General features: G+C 37.0%; 1 long non-coding RNA gene across 1 annotated transcript in view; it reads right to left on the reverse strand.

Annotated features, from left to right (window-relative positions):
• Positions 1 to 304: 304 nt before the first annotated feature.
• LOC128194313 (uncharacterized) overlaps positions 305 to 19,635 on the reverse strand; it is a 29,964-nt gene continuing 10,633 nt past the window's right edge. Inside the window, exon 2 of the long non-coding RNA XR_008245687.1 lies at positions 305 to 1,443. This is a non-coding gene — a long non-coding RNA (uncharacterized LOC128194313). The remainder of the gene's footprint in view (positions 1,444 to 19,635) is intronic.

The raw sequence follows: 19,635 nt of genomic DNA on the forward strand, positions 1-19,635 counted from the left end.
CAACAAATCATTTATAAAACATGCATAATTACTTTGATACACTAAACAAACCTCATATAATAATTATGTCAGACACCCTCATACCATCATACAACAATCGTACCATAGATACTCATCCCATCATACTACAATCCCTAATAGACACTCATCCCACAATACCCAATAGACACTCATCCCACAATATGTAAGACCCTTGAAAACATTTGTAATTCAGATACTAGATTAAAATATATATATATATATATCTATTTTAATAATTAGTATCAATTTTTTTTAATAATAATTTTAAAGGTAGAAAATATAATTAATAATAAAACTTGTGATATAAAAAAATAGTAAAAAGTGAATAGTAAAATGTGAATAGTAAAATGTGAATAGTAAAAAGTGAATAGTGAATAAAAAAAAATTGTGGAAGGGATAAGTATTCCACGTTGTCTTTAGTCATAAGAGATCAGAATTCTAACGCCTCCTTGCGACACCATCAACTATTGCCCGCAGCTTCTTAACAATAATCAAGAACAAAATGCGACAGGGTCTTCTTCCGCGCGACTCAACCTGCCCAAAATTGCCAAGAGATCAGAATTCATCAAATTGTGAATAAAAAATTATTTTTGTAATAGTAAAATGAATAGTAAAAATGAATAGTAAATTTTTGGTTTAATTGCTTCCTTTGTCCCCAGTTTGGTTGAATTGTGTCAAATTCATCCTCATTTTTAAAAAAGTTTCATTGTCGTCCTCACGTGGTGTAAAAGTGTCAATTGAATCCAAACATAGAAAAAATTTGTGTCAATGTAGTCATCTCCGTTAAATACACACTAACGGTGTTAAGTGGCTGATTATTTGGCACTAGAGAATTAAAACGTGGCAAATGAGTCACAGTAGTGGTAATGAGTCATCCAGATTCTAACGCCTCCTTGCGACACCATCAACTATTGCCCGCAGCTTCTTAACAATAATCAAGAACAAAATGCGACAGGGTCTTCTTCCGCGCGACTCAACCTGCCCAAAATTGCCAAGAGATCAGAATTCATCAAATTGTGAATAAAAAATTATTTTTGTAATAGTAAAATGAATAGTAAAAATGAATAGTAAATTTTTGGTTTAATTGCTTCCTTTGTCCCCAGTTTGGTTGAATTGTGTCAAATTCATCCTCATTTTTAAAAAAGTTTCATTGTCGTCCTCACGTGGTGTAAAAGTGTCAATTGAATCCAAACATAGAAAAAATTTGTGTCAATGTAGTCATCTCCGTTAAATACACACTAACGGTGTTAAGTGGCTGATTATTTGGCACTAGAGAATTAAAACGTGGCAAATGAGTCACAGTAGTGGTAATGAGTCATCCAGATTCTAACGCCTCCTTGCGACACCATCAACTATTGCCCGCAGCTTCTTAACAATAATCAAGAACAAAATGCGACAGGGTCTTCTTCCGCGCGACTCAACCTGCCCAAAATTGCCAAGAAAGGAAAAAAATATTCCGAAATTACAAGATGAAGAACACCAATCTACAGAGAGGAAAACAAGAAACCCACTCAAATCGCAAAATCAGAAACCCCCAAATTTCCAAGTCGCGACAATAAGGAACCCCAAACTTCGAGTCAGACGCGACTTCCCTTCACTGCGAATACGCCGGAACACGAACCTAGCGCGGAGGCGCCGCTGCTGCAAAGGCGTCGCGGCTTCAACATCCACCACGCCGCGATAAAATGAAAGACGCGCCTGAGCCATTCAAAATCGCCTCCCTCCCTGCAGGAACGAACCGGCCACGGAGAAGCGAAAGGGAGTCTTCCCTCCCTGCGAAGCACGAACCAGAAATTGGGAAGAGGAAAAGGAGGTTCGCGCCTCCCTCACCGCGGAACGAACAAAGCGACAAAAAAAAAAAAGAAAATGGGTGCCTCCATCTTCTTATGAAGCCGCGACAGGGAGGAGAAGAAGAAAACAAACCCTAAGTTGGGTTATTCAAGAACAGAAACGAGGATTGAGGAAAGATTTGGACTTCTAGAATTGAAATTTTCAAATTGAATTTAATTAAGGTTAATCTGAAATCTCAATCGTCGAGTTCTTCCTTCCTAAGGACTACCACGTCATTGACACATCATTACCACTACTGTGACTCATTTGCCACGTTTTAATTCTCTAGTGCCAAATAATCAGCCACTTAACACCGTTAGTGTGTATTTAACGGAGATGACTACATTGACACAAATTTTTTCTATGTTTGGATTCAATTGACACTTTTACACCACGTGAGGACGACAATGAAACTTTTTTAAAAATGAGGATGAATTTGACACAATTCAACCAAACTGGGGACAAAGGAAGCAATTAAACCTAAATTTTTTTACTATAAATAGCCAAGGGGGGAGGCTGAAAATTTACACCAAAAACTTAGAAAAATTTTGAGAGAAGAGAGTTGAAAGAATTTCTAGTTGCAAAAGGGGACATTCTGGAAGTTTTCAGGGAACGAGGAGATTAAGTATGTAATAGAGGTAAGGGAAACTACTCTTGAATCTTGAGTATACAATACTTTGCTTTTGTCTAATCCTAAATCTTGAATATGGAGTATTTTATTTCTGGATGATCTTGAATTTTGAATGAGAACATGTTTCTGTGATGAGACCAAGTTTGATAGTTGTAAAACGTGATATTGATTATGTTATGTTAATTGTATGTTATTGTTACTTAGAACATTTATTTGTTTCTTTTGTATTTTTGGAAGGACGAGAAGTTGTCTAACCGGCTCTGACAGATTCAACTTCTTGTTTCCCAGAGCTTTTGTGGTTTCTTATCTCTATATATTGTATTTTTGGAAGGACGAGAAGTTGTCTAACCGGCTCTGCCAGATTCAACTTCTTGTTTCCCCAGACCTTTTATTTCTTATTTATATTGTATTTTTGGAAGGATGAGAAGTTGTCTAACCGGCTCTGCCAGATTCAACTTCTTGTTTCCCCAGAAATTTTATTGTTTTATCTATTTTTTTTATTGCATCTTTCTGGAAGGATGGGAAGTTGTCTAACTGGCTCTACCAGATTCAACTTCTTGTTTCCCCTGAATTTTTATATTAAGATTATTTTGATGGTAGGGGAGCTAATCATTTCTTACATATGATATTTATACATGTTATGATCATGAATATGACTTATGAACATGTTAAAATTTTGGTAATGGTAGTTATCTATTCACTTGTGTAAATTTAGTTTTCATGAGTATATTTTTTCTTATTTTCGAGTTACTGTGTGGTAAAACATTCATTTTAATTGTTTTTACCGTTGGATTTAGCTAAAATTTTAATATATGAATCCTAAGACCTATTTCTTCACTTTGATCGTTCGGATCATTAATTAAGAGTCTGTACTTGGAGAAATAAGTTCTGCATGTTTGAGTAAATTAATTATCCTTGTTATTGTGTTACTGAGTCCTCTCGGTAAAATATAGATTCTGTTCTATTTGACCGTTAGATCAACCTGAAAATTTGATATATGATTTCTAAGATATATTACTATAATGTGACCGTTCGGATTTGTAATTAGAAGTTTATGTGTTGAGAAATAAATTTCAAAATTTTGAAAAGTATGATGAACACTATATTTTTGTTCTTAAGTTATCATGGTAAAAACTTCATATATATTTCATTTACCGTTATATTGAGCCCAAACTTTAATATGTAGTTCCTAAAATATGTTGATGTATTTTGACTGATTTATGACCTTTGATTGGTGAACATATGTTGAGTTATACTCATTATGGGAAAAATGAGTTTATAATATGAAGTATGATATCTGGCAATATGTTTATAATTTATTGACACCAAAAAGGGTTATTTTCAATTTATGATTAAAGAATGAACATGATTAAGTTAGGTGGATAAGAGGGTATGAATTGTTGATTTTATGAAATGTTGGAGTGGATATAAGAAATCATTACTTATGAAATGATGTTTACTACTGGGAGTAGTATGTTCGGTTTATACCATGAGAGCTTGCTATGAGCAAAGTGACACCCGAGTTTTATGAAAGCAGGCAGAAAGTGGTCTGACCATAAGGCTTTGACATAAACATATGATTTGTAAGTTTTATGAAAGCAGGCAGAAAGTGGTCTGACCATAAGGCTTTGACATAAACATATGATTCGTAAGTTTTATAGAAGCAGGCAGAGAGAGGTCTGACCATAAGGCTTCAGAAAGTGAGACTTGGTATACAGGTAAGGCTTAAGGAAGCAGGCAGAGAGAGGTCTGACAATAAGGCTTCAGAAAGTAAGACATAGTATACAGGTAAGGCTTAAGGAAGTAGGCAGAGAGCGATCTGACCATAAGGCTTCGTGAGTAAGAATGGTATACTTGTAAGGTTTATGAAAATGAGAAAGATGATTTTGAAGAAGTTAAGAAAAAAAAATGAATTAATGACATCGGGATAATGGTATTTATAAATTGCAGAAATACATGATTGAAACATTTATATTATAAGTAAGTTTAATGATTGTATGATATGGTTGGCTTATCCTTATTTGTTTGTGCTATGATCATATAACTCATGTTATATGTGAGCAGATAATGTTGCAGATGCGGTTGAAAAAGCTTAGAGATGATGAGAGAAATGCGGGGAAAAACTTTCAGGGATTTTTGTAAAAAGAATAAATTTGCATTGGAAAAATATGTTGTGTAAGATTTATAAGTTTAATTTCAAATTTATGTTAAGTGGTGAAGACTATATTATTTAAAGTTTGTAAGTTTGGAATTGTACTTTGGAAGAATTGAAATAAAGTTTGATTGTTTATATCAGATATCAAATTAATTTAGTTTTTACTACCAATAATACCTTTTAAATTATTTGGGGTGTTACATTGTGGTATCAGAGCCTGGTTTTCGAAAATCTTTTGGGGCTGTGGGAATGAGGCAAACTCATGGCTAAGGTTGAATGAGAAGATTTTTCGAGTAATAACTTGCTCATAAGAACAGAAATTAACTTATGCATCATTTCTTTTGGTGGGTGAGGCTGAATACTGGTGGGAAAGTATGCAACAGTTGATGATGGTTCGTGGTGGGTGTAACGCCCCAGCAACCTACAGGGAATATCGACTGCCCCCACACATCACCACGAGGCTTTCCAATGTGCTTTGTCCTTACTCGCACACTTTCTGGGAAAACTTCCCAGAAGGTCACTCATCCCTAAATTGCTCCAGGCCCAGTACGCTTAACCATGGAGTTCTTATGGGTGAGGCTACCGAAAAGCAAATGCATTTTGCTGATATGAGTAGCCAAATCAAATTAACCACGGAGTTCTTATTGGTCAGGCTACCGAAAAGCAAATGCATTTTGGTGATATGAGTAGCCAAATCAATCCCTTTAAGCTATCTTTCAACTGTATAGTCTCATACCTATACAATCTCTAAATCCCTCTTATTCCGGTGTATGTTCGATTCATCCATGTGTCCCTTCCACTCGAAGCCTGCCAGGAGTCACTCCTTGTCTATGCCCCCTGCACTTCATGCCTCTTACATCGGCGTCACTCCCCACCCTCGTCACAGTGTCCGAGTGTCACATGAAAAATTTGGACCATTTCTCGATTTGTGCGTGTCATCCTTCAGTGTAACACCCCAAATAATTAAAAGGGTATTACTGGTAGTAAAGACTAAATTAATTTGATATGTGATATAAACAATCAAACTTTATTTCAATTCTTCCAAAGTACAATTCCAAACTTACAAACTTTAAACAATATAGTCTTCACCACTTAACATAAATTCGAAATTAAACTTATAAATCTTACACAACATATTTTTTTAATGCAAATTTATTCTTTTTAAAAAAATCCCTGAAAGTTTTTTCCCGCATCTTTCTCATCATCTCTAAGCTTTTTCAACCGCATTTGCAACATTATCTGCTCACATATAACATGAGTTATATGATCATAGCACAAACAAATAAGGGTAAGCCAACCATATCATACAATCATTAAACTTACTTATAATATAAATGTTTCAATCATGTATTTTTGCAATTTATAAATACCATTATCCCGATGTCATTAATTCAATTTTTTTTAACTTCTTCAAAATCATCTTTCTCATTTTCATAAACCTTACAAGTATACCATGCTTACTCACGAAGCCTTATGGTTAGACCGCTTTCTGCCTGCTTCTATAAAACTTACGAATCATATGTTTATGTCAAAGTCTTATGGTAAGACCGCTCTCTGCCTGCTTCTATAAAACTTACGAATCATATGTTTATGTCAAAGCCTTATGGTCAAATCACTTTCTGCCTGCTTTCATAAAACTTACGAATCATATGTTTATGTCAAAGCCTTATGGTCAGACCGCTCTCTGTCTGCTTTTATAAAACTTGCGAATCATATGTTTATGTCAAAACCTTATGGTCAGACCACTTTCTGCCTGCTTTCATAAAACTTACGAATCATATGTTTATGTCAAAGCCTTATGGTCAGACCACTTTCTGCCTGCTTTCATAAACCTCGGGTGTTACTTTGCTCATATTAAGCTTTCATGGTATAAACCGAAACATACTACTCCAGTAGTAAACATCATTTCATATGTAATGATTTCTTATATGCACTCCAACATTTCATAAAATCAACAAATCATACCCTCTTATCCACCTAACTCAATCATGTCCATTCTTTAATCATAAATTGACAATAACCCGTTTTGGTGTCAATAAATTAAACATATTGCCAGATATCATACTTCATATTATAAACTCATTTTCCCCACAACGAGTATAACTCAACATATTTTCACCAATCAAAGGTCATAGATCAGCCAAAATACATCAACATATCTTAGGAACTACATATTAAAGTTTGGGCTAAATGTAACGGTAAATGAAATATATATGAAGTTTTTACCATGATAACTTAAGAACAAAAATATAGTGCTCATCATACTTTTCAAAATTTCGAAATTTATTTCTCAACACATAGACTTCTAATTACAAATCCGAACGGTCACATTATAGTAATATATCTTAGGAATCATATATCAAATTTTCAGGTTGATCTAACGGTCAAATAGAACAGAATCTATATTTTACCGAGAGGACTCAGTAACACAATAACAGGGGTAATTAATTTACTCAAACATGCAGAACTTATTTCTCGAAGTACAGACTCTTAATTAATGATCCGAACGGTCAAAGTGAACAAATAGGTCTTAGGATTCATATATTAAAATTTTAGTTAAATCAAACGGTAAAAACAATTAAAAGGAATGTTTTACCACAGTAACTCGAAAGTAAGAAAAAATATAATCATGAAAACTAAATTTACACAAGTGAATAGATAACTACCATTACCAAAATTTTAACATGTTCATAAGTCATATTCATGATCATAACATGTATAAATATCATATGTAAGAAAGGATTAGCTCCCCTACCATCAAAATAATCTTAATATAAAAATTCAGGGGAAATAAGAAGTTGAATCTGGCAGAGCCGGTTAGACAATTTCACATCTTTCCAGAAAGATGCAATAAAAAAATAGATAAAACAATAAAATTTCTGGGAAAACAAGAAGTTGAATCTGGCATAGCCGGTTAGACAACTTCTCATCCTTCCAAAAGTACAATATAAATAAATAAGAAATAAAAGGTCTGGGGAAATAAGAAGTTGAATCTGGCAGAGCCGGTTAGACAGCTTCTAGTCCTTCCAAAAATACAATATAAAGAGATAAGAAACAATAAAAGGTTTGGGGAAACAAGAAGTTGAATCTGGTAGAGCCGGTTAGACAACTTCTTATCCTTCCAAAATTGCAAAAGAAATAACTAAATGTTCTAAGTAATAATAACGTACAATTAGCATAACAGAATCAATATCACGTTTTACAACCATCAAACTTGGGTCTCATCACAGAAACATGTTCTCATTCAAAATTCAATATCATCGAAAAACAAAATACTTCATATTCAAGATTTAGGATTAGACAAAAGCAAAGTATTGTATACTCAAGATTCAAGAGTGGCTTCCCTTACCTCTATTATAGACTTAATCTCCTCGTTCCCCGAAAACTTCTAGAATGTCCCATTTGCAACTAGAAATTCTTCCAACTCTCTTCTCTCAAAATTTTTCTAAGTTTTTGGTGTAAATTTTCAGCCTCCCCCCTTGGCTATTTATAGCAAAAAAATTTACTATTCATTTTTACTATTCATTTTTTTATTCATTTTACTATTACAAAAATAATTTTTTATTCACAATTTGATGAATTCTGATCTCTTATGACTCAAGACAACGCTCTTCCACAAATTATTTTTTTTTTATTCACTTTTTACTATTCACATTTTACTATCCACTTTTTACTATTTTTTTTATAATCTAGTATCTAAATTACAAATATTTTCAAGGGTCTTACAATTTCCCCAACAACAAAAATTTTCGCTCTCGAAAATTATCTATTTAACAAAAGACTATTTAACAAAAGAGTTATGGATATTCTTTTATCATAAATTCTTCTAATTCCCAAGTCATTTCCTGTGTGTCTTCATTCCAAAGTACCTTTACCGTGCGAATATCCTTTCCTCTTAACTTTTTCATTTGAACATCTAGTATACGTACTGGTCTAACCTCCATTTTTAAGTTCTCCCTGACCTGAATTTCATCAACTTCCAACACATGCTTTGGATCTGAAATATACTTCCTCAGTTGGGATACATGAAAAACGTCATGCAAATTTGCCAATCGAGGTGGTAATGCTATCTCATAAGCCACTGGCCCAATCTTTTTTAAGAATTTGATATGGTCCGAGAAATTTTGGTGTCAATTTCCTCATCTTGATAGCTCTCCCGACTCCTATAGTAGGTGTTACATGTAAGAATACATGATCTCCTGCCTCAAATTCTAACGGTCTTCTCATTGCATTAGAACGTACTCTAATCCTTGGTATGACGCATCACAGTACACCTCAAAAGGTTTGTTGGAGTCTGGAATGATCAATATTGGTGCTGACGTTAGTCGTTGCTTCATATCTTCGAAACTGGCTTCACATTTGTCAGTCCACACAAATGGTTGATCCTTACGAGTTAACTGAGTTAGAGGACCCACAATCTTGGAAAACCCTTCGACAAACCGTCGGTAATAACCGGCTAATCCTACAAAGCTTCGTACTTCAGTTATAGTTTTCGGTCGCTCCCACTTTAACACAACTTCCACTTTTGCTGGATCCATTGAGATTCCTTGAGCAGAAATCACATGACCCAAAAATTGTACTTTGGAAGAATTGAAATAAAGTTTGATTGTTTATATCAGATATCAAATTAATTTAGTCTTTACTACCAATAATACCCTTTAAATTATTTGGGGTGTTACACTGTGGTATCAAAGCCTAGCCTCTCCCAGTACGGTGTGGTTCGAGGACGAACCATACGGAAGCTGGTGGGCATGTGACACCCGGGCACTGACGAAGGCGACGAGTGATCGCCGGTGCAAGAGGCATGAAGTGCAAGGGGCACAGACAAGGAGCGACTCCTGGCAAGCTTCGAGTGGAAGAGACACATGGATGAATCGAACATACAACAGAATGAGAGGGATCTAGAGACTGTATAGGTATGGGACTATACAGTTGAAGGATAGCTTAGAGGGATTGATTTGGCTACTTATATCACCAAATACATTTGCTTTTCGGTAGCCTAACTCATAAGAATTCCATGGTTAAGCGCGCTTATCCTGGAGTAATTTGGGGATGGGTGACCTTCCGGGAAGTTTTCCCGACACACTTCTTTATATTCCTTGCATGTTTGAAAAGACTCAGATTATTTTAGGAATGGATTGATTGACTGCAAATCACGACACAAATTGCAGGACGTAAGTTCAAAGTGAACTTGATCTGCTTACCCCTTCAAAATCTAGACATTATTTTAGGATTGGATGACTGCAAATCACGTTCTTATGGACTGCGGGAAACAAAAGATAGAGTTTCTAAATTTGAATGATTTAGAACTAAGCCCAACTCGAGTCGTTTCGAGGGATATCAAAGATGGAGCTACCTCTTATGTAATATTAGCTTAGGAGAAAAGAGAGACTACTAAAGAACAAATCATCAGGATACCAGTAGTAGAAGAATTTGTTGATGTTTTTCCAGAAGAAGTATCAGGCTTACCACCTAGTCGAGAGATGGATTTCACAATAGATCTAATGCCAGGAGCTGGTCCAGTGTCTATGGCTCCGTACATAATGGCTCCTGCCGAACTAACGGAGTTGAAAAGGCAAATAGAAGATCTCTTGGAGAAGAAGTTTATCCGTCCAAGTGCATCTCCATGGGGAGCTCTTGTCTTGCTAGTCTCTTGGAGAAGAAGTTTATCCGTCCAAGTGCGTCTCCATGGGGAGCTCTTGTCTTGCTAGTAAAGAAGAAGGATGGAAGTTCAAGGTTGTGCGTAGACTATCGACAGTTGAACAAGGTTACAATTAAGAACATGTATCCTTTACCAAGAATCGATGATTTATTAGATCAGTTAAGAGGAGCATGGGTGTTTTCAAAAGTTGATCTCAGATCAGATTACCATCAGATTCTTGTCAAGGCGGAAGATGTACAAAAAATGACTTTCAGATCTCGCTACAGACACTTTGAGTACATAGTAATGCCGTTTGGTGTGACGAATGCTCCAGCAATTTTTATGGACTACATGAACAGAATATTTCGGTCATGTTTAGATAAGTTCGTGGTAGTATTTATAGACGATATTCTTATCTATTCTAGGGAAGAGCATTCAGAACACTTGAGGGTGGCGTTGGAAATTTTGAGAAAACATCAACTCTATGGGAAATTGTCAAAGTGTGAGTTCTGGTTGGAGAAAGTACAATTTTTGGGTCATGTGATTTCTGCTTAAGGAATCTCAGTGGATCCAGCAAAAGTGGAAGCTGTGTTAAAGTGGGAGCGACCGAAAACTGTAACTGAAGTACGAAGCTTTGTAGGATTAGCCGGTTATTATCGACGGTTTGTCGAAGGGTTTTCCAAGACTGTGGGTCCTCTAACTCAGTTAACTCGCAAGGATCAACAATTTGTGTGGACTAACAAATGTGAAGCCAGTTTCGAAGATATGAAGCAACCATTAACGTCAGCACCAGTATTAATCATTCCAGACTCTAGCAAATCTTTTGAGGTGTACTGTGATGCGTCATACCAAGGATTGAGGTGCGTTCTGATGCAAGGAGAAGACCGTTAGAATTTGAGGTAGGAGATCATGTATTCTTACAAGTAACACCTATTACAGGAGTCGGGAGAGCTATCAAGATGAGAGAACTGACACCAAAATTTCTTGGACCGTATCAAATTCTCAAAAAGATTGGGCCAGTGGCTTATGAGATAGCATTACCACCTCGATTGGCAAATTTGCATAACGTTTTTCATGTATCCCAACTGAGGAAATATATTCCAGATCCAAAGCATGTGTTGGAAGTTGATGAAATTCAGGTCAGGGAGAACTTAACAATGGAGGTTGGACCAGTACGTATACTAGATGTTCAAATGAAAAAGTTAAGAGGAAAGGATATTCGCACGGTAAAGGTACTTTGGAATGAAGACACACAGGAAATGACTTGGGAATTAGAAGAATTTATGATAAAAGAATATCCATATCTCTTTTGTTAAATAGTCTTTTGCTGAAATAGATAATTTTCGAGGGCGAAAATTTTTGTTGTTGGGGAGATTGTAAGACCCTTGAAAATATTTGTAATTCAGATACTAGATTAATATATATATATATATATATATATATATATATATATATATATATATATATATATATATATATATATCTATTTTAATAATTAGTATCAATTTTTTTTAGTAATAATTTTAAAGGTAGAAAATATAATTAATAATAAAACTTATGATATAAAAAAAAATAGTAAAAAGTGAATAGTGAATAAAAAAAAATTGTGGAAGGGATAAGTATTCCACGTTGTCTTGAGTCATAAGAGATCAGAATTCATCAAATTGTGAATAAAAAATTATTTTTGTAATAGTAAAATGAATAGCAAAATGAATAGTAAAAATGAATAGTAAAGTTTTTTACTATAAATAGCCAAGGGAGGGAGGTTGAAAATTTACACCAAAAACTTAGAAAAATTATGACAGAAGAGAGTTGGAAGAATTCCTAGTTGCAAAAGGGGACATTCTGGAAGTTTTCGGAGAACGAGTAGATTAAGTCTATAATAGAGGTAAGGGAAACTACTCTTGAATCGTGAATATACAATACTTTACTTTTGTCTAATCCTAAATCTTGAATATGGAGTATTTTATTTCTAGATGATCTTGAATTTTGAATGAGAACATGTTTATGTGATGAGACCAAGTTTGATAGTTGTAAAACGTGATATTGATTATGTTATGCTAATTGTACGTTATTGTTACTTAGAACATTTATTTGTTTCTTTTGTAGTTTTGGAAGGACGAGAAGTTGTCTAACCGGCTATGACAGATTCAACTTCTTGTTTCCCAGAGCTTTTGTTGTTTCTTATCTCTTTATATTGTATTTTTGGAAGGACGAGAAGTTGTCTAACCAGCTCTGCCAGATTCAACTTCTTGTTTCCCCAGACCTTTTATTTCTTATTTATATTGTATTTTTGGAAGGATGAGAAGTTGTCTAACCGGCTCTGCCAGATTCAACTTCTTGTTTCCCCAGAAATTTTATTGATTTATCTATTTTTTTTATTGCAACTTTCTGGAAGGATGGGAAGTTGTCTAACTGGCTCTACCAGATTCAACTTCTTGTTTCCCCTGAATTTTTATATTAAGATTATTTTGATGGTAGGGGAGCTAATCATTTCTTACATATGATATTTATACATGTTATGATCATGAATATGACTTATGAACATGTTAAAATTTTGGTAATGCTAGTTATCTATTCACTTGTGTAAATTTAGTTTTCATGAGTATATTTTTTCTTATTTTCGAGTTACTGTGGTAAAACATTCCTTTTAATTGTTTTTACCGTTGGATTTAGCTAAAATTTTAATATATGAATCCTAAGACCTATTTCTTCACTTTAACCGTTCGGATCATTAATTAAGACTCTGTACTTGGAGAAATAAGTTCTGCATGTTTGAGTAAATTAATTACTCCTGTTATTGTGTTACTGAGTCCTCTCGGTAAAATATAGATTATGTTCTATTTGACCGTTAGATCAACCTGAAAATTTGATGTATGATTCCTAAGATATATTACTATAATGTGACCGTTCGGATTTGTAATTAGAAGTCTATGTGTTGAGAAATAAATTTCGAAATTTTGAAAAGTATGATGAGCACTATATTTTTGTTCTTAAGTTATCATGGTAAAAACTTCATATATATTTCATTTACCGTTATATTGAGCCCAAACTTTAATATGTAGTTCCTAAGATATGTTGATGTATTTTGGCTTATTTATGACCTTTGATTGGTGAAAATATGTTGAGTTATACTCGTTATGGGAAAAATGAGTTTATAATATGAAGTATGATATCTTGCAATATGTTTAATTTATTGACACAAAAACGGGTTATTGTCAATTTATGATTAAAGAATGAACATGATTAAGTTAGGTGGATAAGAGGGTATGAATTGTTGATTTTATGAAATGTTGGAGTGGATATAAGAAATCATTACTGTCGCAACCGGAAAAAATCGCGACGGGACGACGATCCGAAAAATAGAATATCACATTTCGAAAAGAGATTTGGGAGTCGCCACCATAGTTTTTTCTGGAAAACTACGGAAAAATCATAAAATGATAAGGCATGGTCTATTAGAAGCAGATTCTTGGTTCGGGAGTCGGTTACGTGTAGGGAAGGTATTAGCACCCTACAATGCCTGCCTTAAGGCAGTACCTTTAATTAAATATCCGAATATGATGTGGTTTTCAAAATGTTTAACTTTCCCTTGAAATAAAAACTCTAAAGAAACAAACAATATTTTTTTAGTTTTTTGGGCCCGACAAGGATTGACCTTGCTCCTACGTATTCTCATTCAGAATGAGAAATCAGGGTTCCGTAGTTCGTTTGAAAAGTGCTTGAGAAAAGTGTCTTAAAAATTGTTTGAGAATTTGTTATGGATAATTTGGATTTTTGGGAGAGTGAACCTGACAAGGTCTAGCCTTGCTCCTACGTATCTCCACTTTTGGTGGAGAATCAAGGATCACGTAGTTCTGGCGAGGCGATATTGATTGTTGTTTTGAAAAGTAGATGTTTTTTAGTTTTTGCAGATTTTATATGTTTTTGGTATTTTCATTGCAATATTTATATTTTTTGCGTAATGAGTACTAGGATGATGCGTACGATCGCACGAGCACTCACACAGCTTTTTCCTCTTATTGTTTTGCGTAATGAGTACTAGGCTGATGCGTACGATCGCACGAGCACCCACACGGCTTTTTCCTCTTATTGTTTTGCATAATGAGTACTAGGCTGATGCGTACGATCGCACGAGCACTCACACGACTTTTTATTTATTTTATATTTAGGCAATAAATACTAGGCTGATGCGTACGATCGCACGAATACTCATACCGATATTTATTACATTAAATGTTTTTTAAAGTTTTATATATTTTTTATTATTTATATTTTTTTCCTTTTTCGAAATAAAACGAAACGAACAAAATCACTAAAACAAAGGGGTGGGGGTTACATGCAATAAAAAAAACAATAAAAGAAAGGAAGAAAGCGTAAAAAATAAAACAAGAAAAACTTAACAAAATTAAGGGTACATAGATAAAAAACCAGGTGTGCCGAGAAGTTTCTTCGTTTAAGGATGAAAAATGGAGGTGCATCCCGAAATTTGTGCCCAGGTCCAATTCTTCATCTTTTTTTTTGTTTGCACAGAGTGGGCTTAAGCCCAAATGAAAAGGGGTGCAAATATGAGTTGTGCCTCAACAGAAAGAAAGGTGGCAGACCACGCTAGGCCCAAAGCCTTTTTGTTCAGAAAGGCATTAGGGGTTCAAATGAATCCTCCATTTTTTCCATTAACGTCCAAAACCCAAGGTCTCTTTCTTCTTCCCTTCCACTGAAATCAAACAGAATGGAGCTCCTCCTCCGTGAAGTAGGAATCCTAGAGAGGCATCGGTCTCCTCTCGAACGCGTCGCACCGGCAAACCAGGACGCCGCCCGTTGCCGCGCCAAGCTTCTCTCCGTTACTTCTCGACTTCTTCCCGCGCGTCATCGCCGCCTGTACACACGTGCCGCCGATTCAGCCGCCGCGAGTCGCGGACCAGGACATCACCAGTGCGCCGATCGCCGACGCAGATACCACTGGTTGCCACGCCGAGCTTCTCCCCTCCTTCTCTTCTCCGCTTCACACTGTTATCTTAGTCTAGGATTCAAGATGGGTCTGGAGGTGGTTGCGATGAAGGAATGGGTTTCGTTGTCTGTTACATTTCTTGCAGGTTTGGTGTGGTTCATGGTGGTCGGAGGCTGAGTTACATGGTAGCTTGCTGGGGAGGAATTGGATTTTGCAGTTAATCGTATCGGTTGTGGATGATCAAGGGGTTCTTAGGCTTGGAGTGTGCTGAAGGAATATGAGATTTTTTTTGCGCGTGAGGGGGATATGGGTTATTGGTCACGCCATGGTATAAGGTGTTGAGAATGAAGAAGGTAAGGGATGAAAATGATGGATTGGTCGTGAGGTGTTTATAGTAGTGTTGGAAATGGAAAGTGTAGTTGGGATGGTTACGGGTGAGGGGGTGAGGAGATGGATGTTGGAATGGAGATGAGGGTGGCTTTTGGTGGCTGACCTGTGAGGAAGACAGGTTTGAAGATGATGATGTTGGCCGTGTATAAGGTGTTGGCCGTGAGGTGTGTTCCAGAGTAAGACGAAGATGATGTGATGAAGATGATGGATTCCAGTAGTCGTGGGTCTCTGGTCGTGGTCATGAAGTGTCGGCTGTGAGGTGTAAGGATGATGTAATGAGCAGAGAGGGAATCAGTGTCCTCTAGCAACGGAGATTGATGGAAAGGTGTTTTTATATTTTGGGTGTTAAGATGGGTATTGATCATGCGGTGTTGGAGTTGAAGGTCGTGGTGTTCGGTGTTGTGGTAAGTGAATATGGATGATGGTTGCAGGCAATGGAGTTGGGAAAGAAAAAAAAGGAAAAGTGGTAGAGGTGGTTACGGGTGAAGGGAGTCAAGGAGTTTGAGGTTGATAGCCATGGGTGTTCCTAGTAGCCGTGAGTGTTGAAGATGAAGGGAGGTTTGAAGGCTTGGTTTCCTGTTCTATGAAAAGTGGTAGTGGAAGGAAAAGGTGGCTGGAAGGATATCACGAGGGAGCCAGGTTTATGAAGAGGAAAGGGATGAAGATCATGGGTTGTTTGGAGGTTTTGGTTTAGAGATGAATATGGAAAAGAGAGGGATGAAGACGAAGGTGATGGCCATGAGTGAATATGGAGGATGGGTGTTTAGCCGTGAAAACGAAGAGGGAAGGGCTCCCCATTGATCAGAGGTGTAGGCCCTTTAAATTACCAGAAGGAGATCAGTGTCGGCAAGACTTGATTGGTAGGTGTACTTTGTGGGCAGTTTCAGTGGGAGATTTGAAGTGGGATGGTGGAAGTGAAAGTGGAATTATTAGTGGAATTATTAGTGGAAGCGGAGGTGGAATATTGGAAGTGGGATGGTGGAAGTTGTTACGGTGGTGATGAGTGGAGCACTTAGTGAGAGGTTGGTGATGGTGAGTGGAGCACCGCTTGTGGGAATAATCTGTTAAAGTGGGGGAATCATTAGAGGAAGTTTGGAAGTGGAGAATCATTAGTGGAAGTTTGGAAGTGGAGAATCATTAGTGGAAGTTGATGATTGTGAGGAATAGTGGAAATCATTACTGGGGTCCAAAACAAAGGGGAGCAACAAGACGAAAGGGGGATGAGGAGTGTCGGTAACTGAAGAGAAGTGATCAGGACGAGCGGTAGTTGGGGGAAGCAACCTGGACGAGCGGCACCAATGTAAAAAGACGAACGTGTGTGATATCCGGTTCTTGCAATGAACGAACGCCTCAGACTGTTTGGACGAACGCTAAGACATCATGCAGGCCGACCGCTAAAGTGTTACCGAAACGACAAAACCGAGCGTTGAAATCTATATTACCAAATCAATAGAACCGAACGCTAAACTCTAAACGCTCGCCTAATTGAGAACAAAACCACATCCAGAACGAACGTTCAAATAACATCACCAAGACCGAACGTTCAAATAAGAATAACATCACCAAGACCGAACGTTCATCAAAGCAAAAATGACCGAACATTACACGAAGGGTAAACTTGAGAGGCCGAACGGTCGAACAGAGCAGTGTAGGAGCCGAACGTCAATGAGAATGGACGATCGGTTTCATGCAGAGGATGGAACCAAACGTTCGCAGTGGGGGAGGACGAACGTTTTCTTTCCTTTTTTTTTATATTTATCTTTTTTTCTATTTTTCTTTTTATGAGGAGAATACAATAAAACAAAATTATTTAGTCAATCCGGACGAAATTGAGTGTTGACAGCTGCCTCTCTTTACTTAGATTTTACTAGATCATATGATAAACAATGTTTTCATATTATCAGAGTAAAAGATAAGTAAAGATAGAAATATTAATTTCGTCTGGATTTCAAGATAAGCAAGCAACAAACAAAGAATAAAACAAACGAACTAAGCTGAGAGAATTGAAGTATTACAACCTCGTGGAGGGTGTACCAACGCTACAGATAAAGTGAATGAGGAAATTTTTTTTTTAGTCTTTTTTTTTTCAGTTTTGTTTTATCTCGGCCATCTGCTAGATAATAGTCGAAAGCAGTTTTCAGTTTTGTTTTATCTCGGTCATCTGCAAGATAATGGTCGAGCGCACTTTTCAGTTTTGTTTTATCTCGGCCATCTGCTAGATAATGGTCGAAAGAACTTTTCAGTTTTGTTTATCTCGGCCATCTGCTAGATAATGGTCGAAAGCAGTTTCAGCTTTGTTTTTATCTCGGCCCTCTGCAAGGCAATGGTCGAGCCCAACAATCAAACTCATTCATTCACTTCCATAGGGTTTGTACACCCTTCACGAGGTTTCTACACCTCATCAACTTCATCCATAGGGTTGGTACACCCTCCACGAGGTTTCTACACCTCATCAACTTCATCCATAGGGTTGGTACACCCTCCACGAGGTTATTACACCTCATTCACTTCCATAGCGTTGGTACACCCTCCACGAGGTTGTCACACTTCAATTCTCTCAGCTTTGTTCACTTGTTTTATTCTCTGTTTGTTTCTTGTTTATCTTGAAATCCAGACGAAATTAGTATTTCTATCTTTACTTATCTTTTACTCTGATAATATGAAAACATTGTTTGTCATATGATCTAGTAAAATCTAAGTAAAGAGGGGCAGCTGTCAACACCCAATTTCGCCCAGATTGACTAAATAATTTTGTTTTATTGTATTCTCCTCATAAAAAGAAAAATAGAAAAAAAAATAAATATAAAAAAAAGGAAAGAAAATGTTCGTCCTCCCCCACTGCTAACGTTCGGTTCCATCCTCTGCATGAAACCGATCATCCATTCTCATTGACGTTCGGCTCCTGCATGATGTCTTAGCGTTCGTCCAAACAGTCTGAGGCGTTCGTTCATTGCAAGAACCGAATATCACAGACGTTCGTCTTTTTACATTGGTGCCGCTCGTCCAGGTTGCTTCCCCCAACTACCGCTCGTCCTAATCACTTCTCTTCAGTTACCGACACTCCTCATCCCCCTTTCGTCTTGTTGCTCCCCTTTGTTTTAGACCCCAGTAATGATTTCCACTATTCCTCACCATCATCAACTTCCACTAATGATTCTCCACTTCCAAACTTCCACTAATGATTCCCCCACTTTAACAGATTATTCCTACAAGCGGTGCTCCACTCACCATCACCAACCTCCCACTAAGTGCTCCACTCATCACCACCGTAACAACTTCCACCATCCCACTTCCAATATTCCACCTCCGCTTCCACTAATAATTCCACTTTCACTTCCACCATCCCACTTCAAATCTCCCACTAAAACTGCCCACAAAGTACACCTACCAATCAAGTCTTGCCGACACTGATCTCCTTCTGGTAATTTAAAGGGCCTACACCTCTGATCAATGGGGAGCCCTTCCCTCTTCGTTTTCACGGCTAAACACCCATCCTCCATATTCACTCATGGCCATCACCTTCGTCTTCATCCCTCTCTTTTCCATATTCATCTCTGAACCAAAACCTCCAAACAACCCATGATCTTCATCCCTTTCCTTTTCATAAACCTAGCTCCCCCGTGACACCCTTCCAGCCACCTTTTCCTTCCACTACCACTTTTCATAGAACAGGAAACCAAGCCTTCAAACCTCCCTTCATCTTCAACACTCACGGCTACTAGGAACACCCATGGCTATCAACCTCAAACTCCTTGACTCCCTTCACCCGTAACCACCTCTACCACTTTTCCTTTTTTTTCTTTCCCAACTCCATTACCTGCAACCATCATCCATATTCACTTACCACAACACCGAACACCACGACCTTCAACTCCAACACCGCATGACTAACACCCATCTTAACACCCAAAATATAAAAACACCTTTCCATCAATCTCCGTTCCTGGAGGGCACTAATTCCCTCTCTGCTCATTACATCATCCTTACACCTCACAGCCGACACTTCATGACCACGACCA

This window comes from Vigna angularis, chromosome 10 (assembly GCF_016808095.1).
Source record: "Vigna angularis cultivar LongXiaoDou No.4 chromosome 10, ASM1680809v1, whole genome shotgun sequence".
Classification (NCBI taxonomy): Eukaryota; Viridiplantae; Streptophyta; class Magnoliopsida; order Fabales; family Fabaceae; genus Vigna; species Vigna angularis.